General features: G+C 42.6%; 1 pseudogene; it reads left to right on the top strand.

Annotated features, from left to right (window-relative positions):
• Positions 1-11,716, top strand: part of LOC116692386 (immunoglobulin lambda-1 light chain-like) — a 32,137-nt pseudogene that overhangs the window by 17,290 nt on the left and 3,131 nt on the right.

An 11,716-nucleotide genomic window follows, 5' to 3' on the forward strand; every position in this document is an offset into this window, starting at 1 on the left:
AGCAGTGAGCTCTGCTCTGGGAGGCTCCGTCTCCATCAGCTGTAGGACCAGTCAGAATCTTAATAGTTGTAACCCCCCATGTTTAGCCTGGTACCAACAGAGAGATGGAGAAACTCCTAAACTGCTCATTTACCGTTCTAGCACTCGACAATCAGGGATTCCAGATCGTTTTACAGGCAGTGGATCAAACTCTGACTTCACTCTGCCATCAGTGGATTCCGACTGAAGATGCCGCCGTTTCTACTGTCAGAGCTTATCCGTCCGCCGGTTGTTCACACAGTGACAAAAAGCGTCGTACAAAACCTCCCTCAGTCCGACTGAACAAAACTGAACTGACTGCTGCAGCGGAAGCTACTGCATAGACTGTATCACTTCACTGGACCCACACACACACACACACCACACCAGTGACTCACTAGCTCTTGATGGGGACCCACCATTTACACAATTCATCCCTAGCCCTTCCCTAACCTTAACCCGTTATCGGACCTTATCACTAGATTGTACCCTAATCCTAAAACATCTTAACATACATCATCAATTTAATATACAATATATTTATTTTAAAAATTATCCAAATTAAGTGTTAACTTTAACTCATGCATGGACTGTTGATCTTGTAACGTGCTATTGTGTATGTGTATGAGTGGTAAATACGTGTGGGGTGTTGTAAAGGATCATAGGAGCAGATTAGAGAATTAAGCAGACGGGCTAGGTATCAAAGCTGCAGCAGAGTGGAGAGTCAGCCAGAGAGAGGCTGCACTGCATCCAGACTTAAATAACCTCCTGCAACTGGAACATCCTCACTGTTCCCAGTTGCTCCCTAACGACACCTGCATGATAGAGCCAGACAGCCTGAATCACACAGCAGTCAAGATGACCCCATCCATTCATATCACATGAGAATCTCAATCTTCTTATCTGATTCATGACAAGAATCACCACGATCCAACTTGGAACCATAAAAATAATAAAGAAATCCTATGCCTGCATCTTAATCAGTATCAGCAAACACAATGGCTGCCTTCGTGGTTGTGATAGAGAACGTAACGTTTGCATAAAACAAATCAACGAAGGATTAACCTGTTTCATTCCCCCACAATGTTTCCTTTTACTGTTACTAAGGTTACCCTCCAGATCTCTCTGCTATAACGTTAGCCATTTAACTTTCGCTTAGTGTTTCGGTTAACAGCAGGCTTCAAAATCCGAAAGAGAAATAGAAGATGTTACATCTCCACGTAATTTCCGACCACGATGTCTGCATGTTCCCATCCCTTTCTTGTTGACCAACCATAGAGTCTTCATACGCACCCTACATTTCTTTAATGTCATCAGCCAGCATCAGCAACATAACTTCACTTTCTTCCATTTTTGTCTCCTTCATACCTGTCTGGTCCGCAGTCTGTCCGATCGGCTCCGCCTTAAGTGGATCCATGTAATGATGCATCATGAAGTATCACGGCTGGATTATTATAGTGATTCAGGGATAATAGAATTTAATTTTACTGTCAAAATCTTCTAGTTGTGGTTTATCTGGCATGTCTCTAAGATCCTTTGCCTTCTCTAAAGCTCATCACTGCCTTTCCTTATGATTCTTTTGTCACATTAAAACGGACGAAAATGTGTCAAACCTGCATTTTAATTTATTATAACAATCATTTGCATAAAACTTTCCAAATCCCTCCTGTGACTATGTCAATGTGAGCTTCCCTGTCGCCGCCTGCGGGGGAAACAGCAGGAATGTTGAGGACAGCTACAGTTCACTGACTCTGGTTTTTGCATATGTTGTCCTGCCTCTCTGCTCCCGCCGTAAGGGCCAGTGTTGATCATTGGCTGTCCTGGACTTTCAGAGACCCTGACACGCGGCAGCATGATGAATGTCCCTGATTCTACTTCCCCCCCCCTACTGCATGGCCACCTGGGGCTCCTTTTCAGGTGAGACCTCTTCTGAAAACTTGCTTCCGGATGCAAACCAGTTCCCCAATGATGTTCCTGCGATGATGGAGCAACACGGAACAAGCATCATTTACCTTCTTCCATCTCTTCTCCATGTTAAAAGAATGAGGACTCTCTGTTTTTGATGTTGATCTCTTTCTCTCCAACTGGATTTGTCTCAGTAACGCCCCTTTCTGCTCTTGTTCATGTTTCCCGTGTTCATCAGATACCTCATCCTGACTCAGTCCTCCTGGATCTCCATCTGTTGCTCCATGACAGTCCCTTGTCTCTATCAAGATGTATGCCAGTTCAGGTGTTCAAGACTTCAGTGGTCCTTCAGAAACCTGGACGATCCTAAACCTCTTGATTTATGCTGAGACAAGCCCTTCATACTGGATTCAGATCGTTCAGTGAATCGGATCTTGGAACTGCCTTCACTCTGACCATACAGTGGAGTTCAGGACTGAAATGCATGAGATTATATGTCACAAGGAGAAAGCTTACGTCACGACAGTGATACAACGTCGGACAAAAACTCCTCAGCTGGAGAGGCACTGTATCCGACTCAACAGCTGCAGAAACCTACATAACGGAGACACTTTAGAATTTTGACTAACACAGAATCCTATATACAGACTAAATATCAGCACAACCTGTTCAACTATAAAGCTGATAAGATAATCTTATGCAAAAGTGTAGTTAACAGTGTATTTAAAATCCAGCAACTCTATCGGAAAAGTAGATAAGTTAAGAAGTAGACCAGTTTGTTTTAGGGCTGTGAAATCAAACATAAATTTCCATTTTCGTGAGTTATTTTCACATTCCAAAGACACGTGAAATTTTTTAAATTTTTATTTGTCAGTTTTTTTTTCAACACACCTTACGACATGAATTTTTAATGAACTTGTGTTGATAGGCAATAGCATATTATTTTTGCATAATACTTTGAGTACACAGCTGATGTTTTTAATGATATAATATCTGATTAAAATCCTCTTTAGAATTTCACGTGGAATTATTTCCCTTTCAGGCTCTGCGTTTTTACCATATTCATTTAAAATCTATAGTTGCATCCTCCACAAGTCTGACATAGCTAAACACTTTATCCCAGTTTATAAAACATGTATTCTAACTCCTAGAAAAACACTTGACATCAAAATAATCAGCTTTCCTACAAACAAATTTGAAAAAATACTCCAATGAAGTAGTTTCGAAGTCACATAAACTTTGAAATTGATATAATGATGGATTTACTATCTAGCTTGTCTGGGTCACATGAATAATTATCTGATCCGTTTTTGTGTCTTCACATCTTAACATGCTAGTACATTACTTAGAGTTCTTTCCCTCAAGGAATTTCTTGACAGCTTTACATTAACTCAGTTATTTTAAACACTTCTAGATTTATGGACGATTACGACCGATATAGCCCCTTTCTTAACAATAACGACCTGGAACCAACCCATTTGATAAAGTACTTTATTGTGTTAAAAGTAATCCAAACAAAACTGTGCACACACGTTATCAATGAAACATTTATTACAGTGAGAGAGGGAAGAGATAAAGAGAGTAGAGCGAGAGATAAGAAGGAGAGAGAGAAAGACTCCTGAGAAATCAGTATCAGAGTGAAACCAGTAGCATAGTCCCATGTGAGTCCGGTCAACTGGGACACTGGTCTCTTCCTCAGTGTCCTGCGAGCGGAGTCTGGTTCGCGCCCTGGGAGGCCTCACAGGTCACATGCCCACCTTCCCCCACTGGTCTGCAGGGAGCCTCAGGTTGCGGCTCCCAGCCTGGTTAAAAGTGTCCGTCCCTCCCCACACCCCTGGGCTTCCTGCTCTCCTCCCAGCTGGCTGCTGCTGCTGCTCTCGCCGTCCACTCTTCCGGCCATCTCCATCTGAATGGGAAGCCCCTTGTTGGCCAGTCACATGATCGTGGCCTGCCCCTCATCAGCTCCTCACTGGAGGGGGTCACACGTCAGGTGGGAGCGGTGCATCACCTAGGAGCCACATCACTCAGAGAACAAGGACCACACAGCTGTCCAATTACAACCCGTGGCAGCAGACACTTTGACCCCTTTTCCTGTTGAGTTGGTTTTCTCCTTTAAAGGAGTTTTCGTCAATGGTTTTTTCTGTCTCCACCAGGCACTCACTCACACATTGTTTCAAACGCACTTCCCTTTAAGACAGCCTCTCATGCTAGCCCACAGAGACAACATCTACACATGAGCTGCATACATCCACTATCCTGAAATCAAATGTCAAATCTTTCACTAATTCGATAGCCTGATCCATACACTACTTATTTATAGTATTAGTGAAACCACCAATTCCAAATAATAAACCGACAACCAGTAAATTCCTTAATGTGAATTTCAGACATGATTTAACAAACTGTTCAGAAGAATTTAATCACAAATTTGCAAACACTATATGACATTATATGCATATTGATATGACAGACGAACATTAACAAGAACATTTTAATTAAAGTTAAGTTTGGTCATGTTCATACAAAAGCAATTGAATGTTAATAAATTGACAGTAAAATGGTAGTAAATTGAAAGACGCTCTGCTGCTGCTCTGGAAAGGGGGGGGGAGGAATAGGAAAAGAGGCGACAGGTCGAGGGGGAAATGCAATGGGGGAGGGGGAAATGGGGGGGGGGGAGATGCGCGAAAAACAGAATAAATAGTGGTGGACTGGACCGCTGACTAGGGTAGTCATGTTCTCATTTATAATGGACTAGAATCTGGATACACAAGAGAGAAGGGCGGAGAATCAATCAAGCAATGAGCAATAGATATAACTCTCGCAAATAGAAGAAATCAGACGAAGTGTCATAGGATGTAAGAAACATTAGACCAGTGACTAATGCGACCACGACGCGTAGGCGGCAGGTACGGGGGCCGCAAGAGCGACAGAGCATAATCAACGCACGCTATGATAGTTCGGGAAATGGGTTTGATGGTCGGCGGAGACTAAGTTCTGTGGGAAACGTCAAGCATCACAGGGGAACACAAAAATGGAACGTGAAAGTTACACATCGCGACGGAGAGGCGTGGTAAGGGGCCACAGTGATCCTAAGTCCCATGAATCCGCCGGTACAAACCTCGTCACTGAAATGTAATAGTAACAGGTCTTCTGCTGCTTTGTGGACACGACACGACAAAGAGACAGAATACACGCAAAGATGGAGTACGGGGATGAAGTGGGTGATGGATAAGAGGGACAAGTAAGTGCTTAAAACTGATAGAGGAGCAGAAAACGGGACAATAACACCAGTGCTGACGAATTTCCGTTGAATGCAGGTAGTGTTGTGGTATATTTTCAACTCGGTATACTAATTGCTGGCTCTGATGATTAAAGGCTACGGGAGGTAGGATAATTAACTGCAAGCAGAATACATTATCTTAGAGATTGACCGTATAGACAATGGTCGCACAGCGAGAGCGAGTGGCAAAGAATGAGCCCACTGTTGGGGGAATAATTGGGGGGACATTGGCTTGACACAAAAAAGCAAGACGGTCAGAAGATAACGAATACGAAGACAGGACCGAAAATAAACAGCAGAACACATAGGTTAAAACACAGCTAGACACAGTAGCCAGAATACATATACACCAGGTGGACAAGTAGGCATTCAGCAGATCGATTTCTGCCACATCTTCAAGTGAGTAGCAAATCTTGGCGGATAAAACATAACACAGGGTGTCGTCTGATGCAGTAAAGCATTCGGTAGTCCCGGCTGGTACTGGCAAAATAGGTGACGAACAAGATTACTGTCTGTGCGTAGAGAGTTTCTGACCCTTGACACCGGGTAGACTCCTAAGGCCTCTAAGCATTGTGAAACACAGACAAAAAATCACTGCAAGGGAGACGTGTCTAAAGCGATGTCTCATCTCGAAATCAAATTCCTAGATGCGAAAGAGGTACACGTGCTGATAAAGTGAGTAAGGAACTGCGCACATGGGTGATGAACACGGGGCACAAAAAGGGCGGGGTGTCCCGTCAGATCCAGGGGTAGCACTTGGACAGAGTATGCGAACCAAGTCCCTGTGTGTAGTCAAGTCAGGAGCATTATCCGATAGAGGCCACTCTTGACATCAGCAGCACCATGGCATCCCGTGCTCTGGGAGTACTTTATAGTCCCTGAGAGTTTGGACACTTGGAGGACTGAACAGCTGTCCGGGTTCATGACAACAGCGACACAGACATCAACACACCTCATCAAAACCTGACTTTGATCTCCGTCAGCTCATCTGGACTCTCCCCTCAGCTGCTGCTTCACAGGTAAATTCCTAGAATCAACGTCCTACTCCTCTATGAACATCCGTCCCTCTTAAAGGACGCCGACTAAACCATTACGCGCTTTATGTAGTTTTGTCTCTGTGTCCTCAGAGTCCGAGGCCAAGTCACAGTGACTCAGCCTGGAGCATGATCTCTCTGCTCTGGCAGAGGCTCCGTCTCCATCCTCTGTAGGACCCTCAAAAGGTTTTACGTTTGGAGCATCTACCACCGATTACACTGGTACCAACCGAAGATGGAGAACTGTTAAAAACTGCTCATGTAAACTCTGCTACTCTATCGAGAATGCCGGGACCAGATCCGTTTACAGGCCAGTGGATCAAACTCTGACGTTCACTCTGGGTGACCATCAGTGATTTCAACTGAGATGCAGCATTTTTTTACTACTGTTCAGAAGTCTTCTTGCATCTATCAACAGCAGTGGGTAGTTCAACCAACAGTGAAAAAGCGTCATCGTAACAAAAAACCTCCCGTCAGCTCTACTGAACTAGACTGCTTCAGCTGTAAGCTACTAGGCAGGACCCACACACACACACACACACACAGCACAAGCACCACACACACACACCCACACACACACAAACACAACACACACAAACACAACCCACGAACACAAACACACACAACACCACCACACACACACAACACACACACCACCCACACACGACACACACACACACACACACACACACACAGCTTCCCTAACCCTTACCCATCACAACTAAATGCCTAACCTTTCCCTCACCCTAACCTAATTCTAACCCCATCTTAAAACCAAGTCTTACCTCAGGACAATCCCTGTAGTTGTGGGTTCCAGCATTCTGGCCCCACAAAGCTGCCGGTACCCCACGATTATACTTATCTCCTTGGTGTTGGACCCCGCTCTGTAAGTTAAATGAGACCCACACACACACACCAGTTAGGACCTGATTCCAGTGCCACAACAAGGGCACACAGCAGCAATCAAGTTTTTAACAAAATATATTTGTTTTTAAAAAAACAAATTAAACCAAAATTAAAAGGGTTAAATTTAAGCCTAATGACTTGTAAAGTCAGTAGGAGGGGTAAAAATTTTGTGGCGGTGTTGACTGATCATGGAGCAGAGTTGCGAGAAGTAAAGGCGCTACGGGAGAGGAGCAAGAGCTGCAGCATAGATATGCGAGTCACCAGAGAGAGTGCCTGCACTAGATCCAGACCTTACAATAACCTCCTGCAACTGGAACATCCTCCGCTGTCCCCCAGTTGCTTCTAACGATCACCTCGAGAGAGCACAGACGCTGCATCACACAGCAAAATGTCAGATTAACCCCATCCATATCATGTCAATTAATAATCTCATATTCCTCTCAATCGTATTCATGTCCAACAGAAATCAACGGAGGTCAATTTGGAACCTGAAAAAATAATTAAAAAAAACGAAATCCCATAACTGCAGAAATTATTAAAGTTTATGCAAAAACGCCAATCCCTCCATCAACTCAACAACCAACAAATACAGCCGGAGATCATTCTGTGACTTGGAAATCACAAAAGTATCAACTAAATGATTACTTTGGTAACTTTTCTGTTGCTCTTGCAAAGGCCCGAAAATGTATTTGTCATACTCAAAGCGGTAAAATTAAAAAAGCATTTCATTCAGCGTTAACAAAACTGTAATTTATTTTAATATGTTAGAATTATGAACTTGATCTAATTTAATTAATCTCAAACATCCCCTGATACTATGCAATTCATCAATCAACATTGTGCTTGCGTTTTAGTTGAAACTTGATATCAACAACAATGAATACAACCCATTCATACGAGTGACCAAATATCATTTTTTATACCAGACTCTTCACATAGATTATCAAAGTATAATATCAATCTCTTTGATAGGTTTAATGTACAGAGTGATATACACATTAAGACTATCAACTGTAAATTGCTTAATTTTCATACCTAACGATCTTTCATAGAACTCAATCATTTCATATTCAAATCTGTACATTTTTTAATTCTGCTGTAAAGTTACATCAAGTCTATTACATCTTTTTTAGTCCATTTAGGTGTTTGGTTGTACTTTTTAAGCAAACAAATATAGTTCCATGATTGAAACGGAACATGATTCAAGGAGTATGTAAATCATAAACCTCACTTTTTTTTCCTTTTTCGTCTCGTTTTGTGTTGTCTTTGTTGATTTTCATCAAAACACAATGTAAATATTTCCAGTTTGAACTAAAGATCACAGTCATTTTACTTCTCTCTATGCTTGATGAATTGTTCTTTTCATATCAGATTTACAAATATTGTTTAGACTTTTGTATTTTTTTCTAAATAATTAGATTTTTATAAATATACTAGTAATTAATTCACCATATCTAAAAGAGTCCTTGACTTTACGACACAGCTTCAGTAAAAAAGAGATGATGGATGATTAATCATGAAACGTTCTGAACCCTGAGTTTTGTTCCAAAGGTTTATGTATGTATTACCTATACATTGTTTTACATAATCCTAAAAGTCTTTTTGCAGTCACATCATAGAGAGCTGCAACATTTTTTTGGTTTGAATTCATGTTGTCCTCAGGACTTCAAAAATCACCTAAGACAGACTTAAGAAAAGATGTACTGTAAAGTACCCTTTGGATAATTACAAAGGATAAACCATGAAACTGATTTGATGAACACTCTTTAAGTGGCCCTTTAAAACACTGAACACTGCAATTAACAATAGAAGATTGCAACCAAAACAGGAAGCTGGTAAATTCGCAATTGCACAAGATGTCACGTTTAATACAGAGATAGTTGCAGAGAGCAGACTGGAGATCAGTTATCAGAGTGAACCCAAATAGCAGAGTCCCAGTGAGTCAGGTCAGACTGGAGAACACTTGTCTCTCCTCCGTGTTTCTGAGAGCGGAGCCTGGGAGCCCTGGTAAGGCCTCACCACAGGTCACAGAGCCCCACCTTTCCCCCACGGTCTGCTGGGAGACAATCAGGGTGCTCTCGCAGCTTTAGTGGCCGTCCTTCCCCTCACACCCGGGGCTCCTGCTCTCCTCCCCTGCTTGCTGGCTGCTTGCCGTCCAACTTCCAGGCCATACTCCAGTCTGAGGGGAAGCTCCTTGTTTGCCATGCCACATGAGCGTGGCCTTCCCCCTCCAGCAGCTCCTCACTGGAGGGGTGGCAGCACCGATCAGGTTGGGGGCAAACAAACTCGACCCAACTGCATAGAGAGAGAGAAGAGAGAGAGAGAGATATAGAGATAGAGATATATAGAGAGAGAGAGGAGAGAGAGTATTTTAGTACACGTCATATGAGGTTACTAACCTCTAGCCTGGGTGTGTTGCACAGAGGATGCTCCTATCTTCTTGCTGGTCTTTTCCTCAGATTGGATCAAACTGGTCCAAAGCGTTCACTTTCCCCCTCTCTGAGCCCAGTAACCATGGCACAGACAGGCCTCAACTTGCTGAACCGATACAACAGACAGTTTCAGTACTATAAGATAAAGATGAAACTAAAGCTTTCAGAGTTTAATATTTCAAATAATCCACATATATGAGATTGTGAGGCTTTTACTGTTTTACCTTTCTTACACATTGTCTTGTCTCAAACTAAAAACCTCATGAATGGTATTCTTTGTTGTTGTTCAGGTAGCAAATCATCACTGAATCAGTCCGGCTTCATGACTGAAACCATCCAAAAAAGATTGGGAACTACTTAATCCTTTTTGAAACTATGTAATTCTCATAAAAATATATACAATAGCTTCAGAATCATTATCGGGCAGAAAGATTCGGTATACGTATTCACAGCAAACACTGAACCAAAGATTATCGGCAGAGTTCTGGAGCCATAATATAACAACCTTTTAAACTATTACAAAATATTTCCCCTTCAGACAGAGTACTGCTGATTAGTTTTCCCCCCCCCCCCCCCCCTCCCCCCTTTCCCTCCAACGAACTTTGAGTGTGAGGACTTTCGAAAGTGCTTTAGAGCACACGATGAGGTCATCGGAGTGTTTTTGTCCAGGGTTAACGATCGGAAGCCTTATGCAAGCCAATGCCTATATATTACAATTTAAAAATCTGTACAAGACATAGTTTTAATTCTGATGTTCAAATGAACAGACATTAAGCTTTGAGTGGTTTAAGGAGTGAAAAGTACTGTACAGTTAAAACCAGTCTGGTTCCTCCACCGAAACGTGTACCCGCCACAGTGATACAAAGTAATTGAGCCGGCCGTACAAAACCGTCTCACTGTAGAGGCACGGCTCTCTGACTTTGTACACACAAACGGTGCACTCAAAAACACATTCCCAGTTGTAACAACATTATATCTTAGAACTGGTTAAACTCTTTAAAAATATAACAACTGTACAATGTTCAGAAACATTTGGGTTCATTGTGAATTGTTACATATCTACAAACTATTCTTTTCCTCCTTCGGGAAACTAACTGAGGCCCAGGCTTTCTAAAGAACTCTTTCCAATAATTCCGGCCAAAACGTTATTCCAGAAACAACATGTTTAAATTGTATATCATATAAATGATATCGTAATAAGTTCCTGTTCTAAATTTGTCCCACAGTGAGGTTGTTTGTTGTAGTGAATTATATAGAATTCCACAAATATTCTGAAGAAACTTTTTCTGCTCAAGACTCAAACTAAAAGACTCTTCAACATGAGCAGTGAAACATTCCCAATCAATATCTGATGAGAACGGGATGAATCCCTTGATGAACACACATCAGAGGACTCCAAGTCCCGGTTGGAGCAGTCCAAAGCATTTCCTAGAGAGCCCCTTTGCATCAGCAGCACCATGCTCCAGTCTCTGGGAGACTTTAAATAGTCCGAGAGTTGGCCTGGAGGACTGACAGCTGTCCTCATGACAACAGAAGACACAGAAATCCTCCTCATCAAAAACCATTACTTTGATCTCCTTCCTCATCGGGACCTCTCCTCTTCTGTCTGCTTCACAGGTACGTCCATAGAATCAAACTCCTCTCCTCTATGAACACAGCCGTCCCTCTGAATGAAGCCGACTAAACCACCTGGACTCTGCTTTAAGTTTTTGTCTCTGGTCCCAGAGTCCCGAGGCCAGGTCACCAGGACTCAGCTGCAGCAGTGATCTCTCTCTGGGATGCTCCGTCTCCATCATCTGTATGACCAGTCAGGATGTTTATGTTGGAACCTACCACTATTTGCCTGGTCCAACAGAGAGCTGGAGAAACTCCTAAACGGCTCTTTATGAATGCTACATAACAAGACAACAAACAGGATTCCAGATCGTTTTAAAAACAGGCATGGATCAACTCTGCCTCACTCTGACCATCCGTGGAGTCCAACGAAGATGCAGGCAAGTTTTTACTCTGTCATCAGTGTTTCATGAAATCTACATTCGGGTGTGTACCCACAGTGAAAAGTCGTCGTACAAAAACCTCCCTCAGTCAGACGGAACAGAAACTGAACTGACTGCTGCAGCTGGAAGCTACTGCAGAGACTG

This window comes from Etheostoma spectabile, chromosome 7, assembly GCF_008692095.1.
Source record: "Etheostoma spectabile isolate EspeVRDwgs_2016 chromosome 7, UIUC_Espe_1.0, whole genome shotgun sequence".
Lineage (NCBI taxonomy): Eukaryota > Metazoa > Chordata > Actinopteri > Perciformes > Percidae > Etheostoma > Etheostoma spectabile.